General features: G+C 42.9%; 1 long non-coding RNA gene across 1 annotated transcript in view; it reads left to right on the plus strand.

Moving 5' to 3' along the window:
* Positions 1-2,134: 2,134 nt before the first annotated feature.
* LOC137537685 (uncharacterized) overlaps positions 2,135-12,256 on the plus strand; it is a 252,184-nt gene continuing 242,062 nt past the window's right edge. Inside the window, exons 1-2 of the long non-coding RNA XR_011024655.1 lie at positions 2,135-2,345; positions 10,808-10,897. This is a non-coding gene — a long non-coding RNA (uncharacterized lncRNA). The remainder of the gene's footprint in view (positions 2,346-10,807; positions 10,898-12,256) is intronic.

Below are 12,256 nucleotides of genomic sequence, written 5' to 3' on the forward strand. Positions count from 1 at the left end.
ATTGATTTATGGGGCATAGCAGAGCGCAGGGGGAACACTGGGGGAGACCGTATAGCAACAGAGGCTGGTCATTGTATGCAGAACCAGCCTCTGTGTGCTAATTGGTTTCTTAGAACCCACCTCGGGTTCTCTGTAAACCTTTATGCCGGTGCTCGACTCCTGCAAGTACACCACTCCTGCAAACCAGAAGATGCAGAAGATGTCAGTGCTATATAAATACATAATAATAATATGGTAGGACCATGGCCGTTTCTAGGGCCGTGCGGCCCGTGTGGGCGCCCTGAGCGCTGAAGAAGGGGGGGCGCTGTAATGGAGGGGGAAGTCAGCCGCGGGGAGGGCAGCCCGACCTCTCCATCCTGTCCTCTCTGGGCCACCCTCCTGCTCCCCCCTCCGATGCAGAGCGCAGCAGCCAGCAGGGAATCGCTAATAGTAACAACTCACCTCCCAGGTTCCAATCGCCGGTCACTAGCCACTGGTCTCCTCTTCTGCACACACGCTGATACACACGCTGCTTCCGGCTAAACAGGAAGCAGTGTGTGTATCAGCATGCATGCAGAGAGAAGATCAGCGGCTAGTGACCGGCGTTTGGAACCAGGGAGGTGAGTTGTTACTATTACAGTGCTTCCCTGCTGGCTGCTGCGCTCTGCATCGGAGGGGGGAGCACGGAGGGCGGCCCGGAGAGGAAGGGAGGGAGAGGTCGGGCTGCCCTTCCCCGCGGCCTCAGGCGGCAAAAAGTCTAGGGCTGGCCCTGGGGGCACCTACCTAATTAACCTATACTGGGCCTATACTGGGGGCACCTACCTAATTAACCTATACTGGGGGGAACCTACCTACCTACCCTGGGGGGCAGCTACCAATCTAACCTATACTGGGGGGCACCTACCTAATTAACCTATACTGGGGGGCACCTACCTAATTAACCTATACTGGGGGCACCTACCTTATTAACCTATACTGGGGGGCACCTACCTAATTAACCTATACTGGGGGCACCTACCTAATTAACCTATACTGGGGGGCACCTACCTACCTACCCTGGGGGGCAGCTACCTAATCTAACCTATACTGGGGGGCAGCTACCTATCTAACCTATACTGGGGGGCAGCTACCTATCTAACCTATACTGGGGGGCAGCTACCTAATTTAACCTATACTGGGGGGCAGCTACCTATCTAACCTATACAGGGGGGGGGGGGGGCAGCTATCTATCTAACCTCTACTGGGGGGCACCTACCTAATCTAACCTCTACTGGGGGGCAGCTACCAATCTAACCTGTACTGGGGGCACCTAGCTATCTAACCTCTACTGGGGGCACCTACCTATCTAACCTATACTGGGGGCAACTGTACCGGCTACCTATACTGGAGGCACCTACCTGGCTAACCTATACTGGGGGCAACTATACTGGGGTACCTATGCCTGGCTACCTATACTGGGGGGACCTATAGCTGGCTACCTATACTGAGTGCAACTAGACCTGGCTAACCTAAACTGCAGGCACCTATACCTGGCTAAACTGGGGGCACCTATACCTGGTTTCGTGGGGGGGGGCACAATTTTTACACCCTCGCACTGGGTACATTTTAGCCTAGAAACTGCCCTGGGTAGGACATTAGACTATGACAATGGTAGAGATTAGATTGTGAGATCCTCTGAGGACAGTCAGTGACATGACTATGTACTCTGTAAAGTGCTACAGAAGCTGTCAGAGCTAAGTAGATACATAATATTTAATACAGTCGGACATTAGACTATGACTATGGTAGGGATTAGATTGTGAGCTCCTTTGAGGACAGTCAGTGACTTTATAGATACATAATAATAGTATGGTAGGACATCAGATTATGAGTATGGGATGAGAGTGTAAGTTTCACATAAAATGATTATTACTATTGCTACTGTTGTGTTTATATATAATTATTTTATTTTATTAGTGCAGATCTGTATATAACTTTTTTTGTACCCATTTATCACTTTTATTATGAACATTATTAATTTCCACAGTAGTATTGCTGTCACCATCCCCATCATGATCATTTTTATTATTTCATATAACACACAATCCCTTCAAGTTTTTGACATTTTACACTTGTTGTGCTTTGTATTATAACCAGGTTTTAATTCCTGCAGAAGAATCCGGCTGAACCTTGCTGCGAACATATGAGGGTCACCTGGAATGTCACCAGAGGAAAAACACAGCGCGATATTGGTTCCTCTGTGATTACAGCCCTGGTGCACCACTTTGCCGCCACCGAAGGAAAGGTTATCGCATTTATAAGATTTCAAATTACGTCGACAAACAAAAATAGCTGGAGAACAAAATACCAAAAATAAAATGGCAAAGGTGAGGATATAAAATTAATCGACATGCACAAATAACACTCCGGTGGCTGTGAAGGTCAGGGAAGCACATGGCCTTAATGTAACTGGCTGACCCACCACATACACAGCAACATGAAATCTAAATCTGATATACCAACGCATAAAGAGAACCTTTCATAAGAGAATCACCTGCGCTGTGCAACAGGCCCCATTTCCATTTCAGAATTAAATTTAACTCTCTGCCTTGCAAACAAATCCATCCACCATTCCTCCCCCTCTGTACATCTCGGATGTTGTTCAGAGATACACACCAACCCACCCTCTCTGCCGCGGCAACACTCTACAGATGTTGCCCATCCCTCGTTAGAGATGGCCCGAACATCAAATTTTCGGTTCGAAAACGGGAACGTTAATTTACCATAAATGTTCCCAAACTGGCTGTTCGCAGCAGGCTTCATAGATTTAAATGGCAGGCAAACGGCCGCTGATTTTAGGGGTGAATACCAAACACCCTTCCGTGCTAGAAACAGCACATTTTCAGGGTAGGCGGAGGAGGACAGTAGGAACCAGAGAAACATTTTTTTTTTCAAAAAGACTGTATAGTTTTTGAGAAAATTGATTTGAAAGTTCTCGTGCAGAGTGTGGGAAATGTTTCACCGGCCGCGATTAATAGCAAAGCCCCCTTACGTGCTAGACATGCCAGATTTGGAGGGTATGTTAAGAAGGTCTTTTTCCATTGGTTAAGGAGGTCCTGATGCCCATTGGTCTGTTAAGAAACCAATGGGGAGCCCTGCAGGGAAATATAAAGATGCTTTTCCTGTCAGCTAACTTAGTTTAGTTGAGAGCTGCGCGGTGAGCATCTCTGTGCAGCGTCGGGTGCACGGAGATCTTTAATCAATGTAACAGAAGATTGCAAGATAGAGGATATTGGTGTAGGATAATTTCCGAGGATAATGGCATGGGGACTATTTTTTAAAGGTACAGGTAAGTATTTCGGGTTAATTAGGAATAAGAAAGGACTTTTTTCATTGTTGTGTTTTTATTTCACTTAAACTTTTGTGGATATGGCTATACTCCTTTCTCCTGGGAGGGGGCGGGCATCTGGGGATCCCCTTCACCATGAACCCCCCAGAGTGTCGTCGACCCCCAACTTCTCCTGGGGCACCGGAGGTGGGGAAGGGCCCCTTGTTCATGGATTGGACAAGGGCTCGGGGGGGGGGGGAAGCTTTGGTGTTTTCTAGCACGTAAGGGGGCTTTGCTATTAACCGCTAAAGTCGGCAGCCAGTGGCTTCAATGTAAAAAATGCAAACGCAAATTTAAAAAAAAAATGGTGTTAACCGTAAATGGCGAACAGCCCCATGTTTGCTGGGAGCTGTTCACCAGCGAACTGTTCTGCCCATCTCTATCCCTTGCATCGCTTGTTCACTTGTGAGGCTTCAGGACCTCTCCAGAGCAGCATCTACAGTATGGAACCCCCCCCCCCCACACACACACACACACACACACACACACACTGAAAAACTCTTATTCAAACAGAATTGAAGACTAATTTTTTACCATTGCTTGCCAGACATCTTCCTAGCTCCCACTCCCTGGCATTTAATCTATGCAAGATTTGTTTGTACCAAAATCGGTACCATTTTCTTAAGTGTTTCTTTATATTGTAAGCATTTTTGCAGACCTCTTGCAAGTTGTTGTCTCGCAAGCTGTCCGCAAGCATGAATACAATATTTTTTTTAAAAAATCACTTTTTTTTTCTTTTTTGTTTTTTTACTTTAATGTTTGCTACAGTAGTGCTGGCCATAGCCTTTTTTTTCGAACACTTATAATTTTTTTAATTGAATCCAATACAGATGTTTGTATTGCATCCAATATAAAAAAATGAATTTGCCGCCCGATTTGATGATGCTGCGTGCACCCGACACCAGGGGGCGCGTGCAGCGTCGTCAGAGGATTACATCGGGGGCCATGTGATTGTTGAGGGACAGGAAGTGACGAACATGGAAGAATGGAGATTGCAGCAGGGATCACTGAAAGGAAGTCGGGAGTGCTCTCGCAAGGAAACCTTGAGGTGCCAGCGAGGGATCCCGCACGCCAGCAGCACCGCAGGTGAGTTTTTATAATTGTTGTACATGCCTGACTCATCTTACCGTTCCTAGCTAGTTTTTTATGGATGAGTCAGGTTCGTCCATACCCGTCAGGAAGGTTAAACATACACCCTACCCCTCCTTATTTCCTCCTTATGTCCCTCTCCCCCTCTCCTTAGATTGTAAGCCTATTTGGCAGGGCCTTCCTCCCCATGTGCTCTTCACCACCATCATATGGACTCAGTGACTCATCTGCTATATTTATCCCTACATTGCTATCTGCCCACCATTGTTTATTGTTACATCACAATTTTGAGTACTGTTGTTTAACTCTGTAAAGTCCCTGTGTAACATTGTTTAATGCTGTAATATCTCCCCTATCTATTGTACAGTGCTTATTATAAATAAAGTTTATTAGTAATAATAATCATGGCTCAACACCAGGAACTCAACACAATCAGCTGCCTGAGCTGGGGAAGAAATATGATTGCAAAATCAGAATGTAAACTAAACAATACAGTATTTTTTATCCTTTGTATTTGATCTGAAACAATCTAAATGTTCTCACATCCTGGCCAGGTCATTACGCAGCCAGACTATAACATATGTGAGACCTTTACACAGCCTTGTGATATAAGCCTGGCCGCTCCCTCAAGAAAACTGTCCTTTCACGTTGAGATTTTGAACTTTCAGAGCTTAAGCACCTTGATTTAAAATTTTGCTACATTACTTAAAAATGACACATTTTTGGAGAGGTCTCAAACCTTTTCATCTTCCTTAGATTATACATAATAGATCTGCTTCACACTACGCGTTTCACAGGCACTGCGCTCCGCCGGCTTAACGATGGAGCTGGGATCGGAACTTTCCGCTGTGAATGTTAGGCTCAATTTGTTCCATCTTTAGACATCCTGTAAATAATCTAAACCCTTCTGTGAGCTGCTTTTTCTGTTGTAAAGAGGGGAACATCTTTTTCACACTCGTTGTAAGTGATCGTATGCCTCCAAAAGGCTTGTATACTGAGCTATCAGAAGAAATTCAAAAGACAAAATGAAGACGGCGCTTCCATAGGGAAAAACTAGGCAATTTTCTCAGGGCCTCTTAAAGCGGACCCAAACCAAACATTTTTTTAATTCAAAATATTTAGTTGCACCACTCTGACACATACAGAGATAAATAAACACTACTTCAAGCCTATGAGCATTTCAGTGCATGCTTTTCACCCTCCTCTTTTCATAACTAGGGTTATATAGGTGGCCGCCATTAGAAATTCCTCCTTTGCCGGACACCACCTACTCAAGCATTTCGCTGGATTCTGTCCCCGCAATATGAAAGGAAGGGGGGGGGGGTTCCTCCAATAAATGTAAAATATGTTATATTTGTCATCATGCAGCTGAAAAAAAGGCTGCTATTTATTATTATAATTAAGAAAATAGATTTTATTCCTGCAATCTTGTATTTTTAATTTGGGTCCACTTTAAAGGGGCACTATGGCGAAAAATTGTAAAATGTAAAATATGTGCAAACATATACAAATAAGAAGTATGTTTTTTCCAGAGGAAAATAAGCCATAAATTATTTTTCTCCCATGTTGCTGTCACTTACAGTAAGTAGTAGAAATATGACAGAAGTGACATCTCTTCATGGGGGATTCTCAGGGATTTATGTATTTTCAAAAGCACTTAGTGAATGGAAGTTGCTCTGTCCAACTGCCAAAAAACTGTGTACCGAGCAAGGAAGCTGGCCAGCATCATTGTTTAAATCCTTTTAAGGGAATACCTTTATAAAGAATAAAAACCTTGCTGAGAATCCCCTATGAAGAGATGGACTAGTCCAAAACCTGCCGCTTCTGTCAGATTTCTACTACCTACTGTAAGTGACAGCAACATAGGAGAAAAGTAATTTATGGCTCATTTTACTCTGGAAAAAATGTACTTCTTATTTGTCTATGTTTGCACATATATAAAATGTTAACATTTTTTGCCATAGTGTCCCTTTAAGCCCCCCAGATCTCCCCTAAACCTAATATTTGTCCCGGGGCTCCTGCAGAGTTTTTAGCAGCATTGCCACTCACCCATCCTGGCAGATGTGCTCCTCCATGGATCTGTGCACTTCTGTCTTCATTCTCACAGAGGTGCCTCTCCTCCATGACCCAGCACATATTATCACATAATGACAAGAGGCGGGTCACTGAGAAGAGGCGTTACTGTGACAATGAAAGCACATGGACAACGGAGGCGCACAACTGCCGGGAGAGGTGAATGGCAATGCTGCTGAAAACTCTGCAAGGAACACAGTCTTTGGAGTATTTGTCCATAGGACCACAATAAGCGGCGTATAGTTGAGCTTTATAGAAGAATGGCCAGAAAAAAAGAAATTTGTGTTAAAAATAAGAAGGCACGTTTTGAGTTTGCCAAAAGGCAAAGGCAAGTGGGGGAATCCCGAAATGTATGTAGGAAGGTGCTCTAGTCAGATGAGACTAAAATTAAACTTTTTGGCTGGTACAAACTCAACACATCTCATCACCCCTAGAACACCATCGCCACAGTGAAACATGGTGGTGGCAGCATCATGCTATGGGGGATGTTTTCAGCAGAAAGGACTGGTAAACTGATCCAAGTCTAGGGAAAGATGGATGGTGGTGCAAAATGCAGCAAAATTCTTGAGCAAAACCTGAGTCAGCCTGCCAGTGATTTGAGACTGAGATGGAGGTTCACCTTTCCCCAGAACAATGTCCTGAAGCATACTGCTAAAGCAAAACTCGAGTGGTATAAGAGCAAACATTTAAATGTGAGGAATGTCCTAGTCAAAGTCCAGACCTCAATCCAACAGAGAATTTGTGCTGTTCAATAAAGACTTGAAGATTGCTGTTCACAAGTGAAACCATCCAACATGAAGGAGCTGGAGCAGTTTTGCCTTGAGGGATTGACAAAAATCCCAGTGGCAAGATGTGGCAAGACTTATCCAAAGCAATTTGCAGCTTTAATTGTGCCAAAAGGTTGCTCTACAAAGCACTGACTTTAGGGTGGGTCACTAGATACGCACGCTGAAATGTTCAGTAATGTTGTCCTATTTGTGGTTTGCTTCACAATAGCCAAATAATACATCTTCAAACCTGTAGGCATGTTCCATCAATGAAATGGTGTAAACTCTTAAACAATCCACTTTAAAATGCTCCTGAATCTTAAAATTCACTTGATAAAAAAAAATCCCACATTACTCACCTACTACATACTCTAGGTTCCCATTACTGTCTCTTCCGCAGTATCAGCTCTACCGTCCCGCTGCCATGCCCTCTTTTAAATGCCAGCATTTTCACAGCTATGGCACTGACCTGGAAGTACTTCGGAGATACTTCTGGGTCAGCGTCATTGCTGTGAAAATGCCGGCACTAAGGAGACAGGAGAGTACACTGCGGCAGAACAGGAGAGCTGATGGGTCAAAAGAGGCAGCGATGGGAACCTGGAGTAGGTGAGTTATGCTGTGGGGTGTTTTTTTAACCAGGTTATTTATTTAGGAGTTAACCCATTCGCGTTCCGTCATTTTCACTTGAGAAATGTTCACCTCCCATTCATTAGCCTATAACTTTATCACTACTTATCACAATGAACTGATCTATATCTTGTTTTTTCCGCCACCAATTAGGCTTTCTTTGGGGGGTACATTTTGCTAAGAGCCACTTTACTGTAAATGCATTTTAACAGGAAGAATAAGAAAAAAACGGAAAAAATCATTATTTCTCAGTTTTCAGCCATTATAGTTTTAAAATAATACATGCCTCCATAATTAAAACTCACGTATTGTATTTGACCATATGTCCCGGTTATTACACCGTTAAAATTATGTCCCTATCACAATGTATGGCGACAATATTTTATTTGGAAATAAAGGTGCATTTTTTCCGTTTTGCATCTATCACTATTTACAAGTTTAAAATAAAATAAAAATATAGAAATATTTCATCTTTACATCGATATTTAAAAAGTTTAGACCCTTAGATAAATATTTACATTTTTTTTTTTATTGTAATGTTTTTTTTTATATTAAACATTTTATTTGGGTATTTTTGGGAGGGTGGGATGTAAACTATAGTTTTATAATGTAATTGTCTGCTGTTTTAAATGTTTTTTACTTTTAGTTGTAGTTTTACTTTTTGGCCACAAGATGGCAGCCATGAGTTTGTTTACATGACGTCACTCTAAGCGTAACACACTTAGAGTGACGCAGAGGGGAGGAAACGGCCAGAAAAAGAACAGCTTCCGAGAGAAGCTGTCGCTTTTTCAGCGGGGGAGAGGAATCAGTGACCGGGCACTATAGCCCGATACATTGATTCCGTGGCTACCGAATCCGCGGCCGGCAGTGCGCGTGCATGTGCGCGATCGGCCGTGGGAGCGCGCGGTAGCGCACATGGTTCCTGGAAGTAGTTTCTACGTCCAGGATCCAAAATAGGTTAAGGGGGGGCGTGATCGGGGGTGTTCCTAGGGATGATAACTGCCACTTCCTGCCCACCCATATTCGATATTCTAGTCATTGGAAGACTTTGGCTGACCACATGGGGGTGCACTAGACAGAGAGGATAGTGCTGACATATGCACCACACATAAAATGTTATGAACAGTGAACAAACTGCTTCTCAGTTTAGGGATACTTTACTTCCAGGTTGTGAGGCAACAAAACATGAAAAATGAAGGGGGGCTGGTTTGAATACTTTTGCAAGGCATTGTACAAAGCAAATGCTGGCCTCACATGTCACTATGGCTTGCTGTGTAACATCTTGGAATTACTCCCACTGATGCATGCAAAAAATACCGCTCCTCATATACATGTAATTTCCGATCAACTCTAAAGAAATTTTTATTTCTGACGATTATTACTTGCAATCCTATTTTTGTATTTTACTTTATTTTTTTTATTGTGATTGTTTCAAAATGGAATACAAGTGGGTTTCGATGAGTCTTTTTGTTCAAGCAAAGAAAATGATCAGGATTCTCAAATGAAAAAAATGTAAAAATGACAACCAGTGCGTGACCACTTTAAAGGGGTTCTTTCAGGAATGAGGAAAAAAATAAAAAGTGGTTTATGCATAAACTATTAAACATCCTTGTAAAATAGTGTAATTTAAAAGAAAAAAAAAATGAATGGTTTCATCAATATAACATGTATTGTAAATAGTGACGGATGACGGCTGGGAGGCTAATCCATTTGTTAGGTTTTTGTTTTTTTTTACTTTCTTTTCACAACCATAACTGCTGCCTGCATAGTTTTCAGTGGTATAACCCACTTCTAGCAGGAATCGCAGTTATACCCCTAATAGCTGAGCTGCACTGAGCTGCTGAATATGTGTTTACATTGTTGCTAGGCAACCAGACCCGTGCAAAGACTCGTTTTGTGAAAAGAGTCATAAGCAGCTGGGAGAATCAGTCCCATCTACACCATATGATTCTTTGTCAGATTCGATTTAATTTGATTTGATTCATTGATATGATTTGATTCAATCTGACATGTCCGATTCATGATTCGATTCAATTCGATTCAAATTTAATCGAATCATGAATCTGACATGTCAGATTGAATCAAATCAAATCAATGAATCGAATCAAATTGAATCGAATCTGACAAAAGAATCATATGGAGTAGATGGGACTGATTCTCCCAGCTGCTTATGACTCTTTTCACCAAACGAGTCTCTGCATGGGTCTGGTTGCCTAGCAACAATGTAAACATATATTCAACAACTCAGCTGAGCTCAGCAGTTAGGGCTGTAAGAGCAATTCCTGCTAGAAGTGGGTTATACCACTGAAAACTATGTAGACAGCAGTTATGGTTGTAAAAGAAAGTAAAAAAAAACACCCATAGCAAATGGATTAGCCTCCCAGTCCTTCATACGTCACTATTTACAATACATGTTATATTGATGAAACCATTCATTTAAAAAAAAAACTTTTTACACTATTTTAGAAGGCTGTTTAAGCATAAACCACTTTTTTCCCTCATTCGCGGAAGAACCCCTTTAAGCATTCCTTGTTAACTTAAACTGGCTTACTCCTTCCTACCCTTGACATTTACACCAACAACTGCAGAAATGTTGACCATGAAAGCTCTACCATTAAAATGCTCAGTTGCTTGGCAGACAAATCATATATTTTCAAACTGGCCTTGCTTTCTTTTTTTCCTTTCAAAACCTCTTCTGTGTCAATAAAGAGCGGTTATTCCTGGACTTTGGAGTGTTTCGCAAACCAATTATCTTGGCGTCTTTGTAGACAGCAGGGTTCAATACCTCCACAAGTCACCATTGTGTGTCCAGGTGGTTGAGTTGTTGTAATTGCTGTTTCTTGTCCATCTGTGATGTAGGCCATCTAGTTGGGTTTCAAGTTTTCCATTTTTTTCTTTCTTTCAGTTCAAAATAAAGCACAGTAGCGACAATACTCAAGCTACGAAGTGCTGTAGAATCGATCTTCCCGAAGGACGGCCTGAAAATAAAAGAGACGTGAGCTTTACCCAATAATACGTGTATAATAAGTGTAAGACTACGGACTAGGCACAACAGTTAATTTTAGTTCTGCTTTTAAAATAGGGCTGTAATCAGTATCACTGTCTGTGTGGCTGCGGGCCTACTGCACGGGATTTGTACAAGAGATTTACAATATATTACTCAAGATAGTCACTTCTCACTGAATATTGGTTTAAAGGGAACCTGAAGTGAGAGGGAAATGCAGGCTGCCATATTTGTTTCCTTTTAAATACAGTGACCAGATTTTTCTGGGTCCAACCTGGGACGGGGGAAGGGGAGGGGAGGAAAAATAGGCGTGGCCATGACATTGTATGGGTGGAGCGTAACTGTAACCCCAGAGCAGCAAATATAGCCAACTATGATCATTAAATAATAAATGCAGCAACAGTTACCCCAGACATCAGAAAATAAACGCAATGTGGGCAACATTTCACCAGGAAAAAAAACGCAATGTGGGCAACATTTCAGCAGAAAATAAATGCAATTTGGGCCACATTTCAGCAGAAAATAAACGCAATTTGGGCCACATTTCAGCAAAAAATAAACTGTAACAAACACAGGAGTGACAGCTGCGGTGAGCGGCGATAACACCGCAGCTACCTTTGCCGAGCAGTTTGTCCGGTCCTCGGGCGTCTAGCACGCCGAGGACGGATTTGTCAGCAGCACATAGGGTCGCAATGTCGCGTGTGCGCGCGCACAGACGAGACCTTTATGCGGGGAGAAGGCGCGTCAGCTGACCGGCCGGTTGGCTGACGTCATAGGAGACGCTCGGCACTCCTCATTGGTTGATGAGAAGGGGCATGTCGGAGGGGTCTCCTCTGCTTTTTAAGCCACTCGGAATCACTCGCAACTTGTCTGCTGTTGCGAATACTTCGTGTTAGCGCTCAGACCGTAGATAGATCCTGTGTGCTTTGATCCGGGAGGAAACCAGGGATTTCACACAGTGTTAGGATTTTGATAGCCATTATCATATTTATTATTGTATTATCTGTGTATGACTCTTGCTTGTTCAGACCATTCTTACTCTCAGTGATTCTGTACTTCTGCCCATCTGATCTTGTTGCTGACTCTGCCTGTTATAACCTTCTTGCCTTTGTCTTCTGACTTTGTACCGTATCTGCCAGTCTGTTGCCAACTCATTTAGTCTGACTAATCTACTCTCACCAGAGGGCCATTGTCTCTGGTGAGAGGCTCTGTACTGTTAGTGCCCACCAGCTCCTCTGGTGTGGCATAGCTAAACCTATCAGTACTACTGTTGCACCAAGCACTATACTTCACCATCACAGTAACTGTCTGTATACTTGTATTATTGGTGATTCTGCAGACCACCATATA

Source organism: Hyperolius riggenbachi, chromosome 11 (assembly GCF_040937935.1).
Source record: "Hyperolius riggenbachi isolate aHypRig1 chromosome 11, aHypRig1.pri, whole genome shotgun sequence".
Taxonomy (NCBI): domain Eukaryota; kingdom Metazoa; phylum Chordata; class Amphibia; order Anura; family Hyperoliidae; genus Hyperolius; species Hyperolius riggenbachi.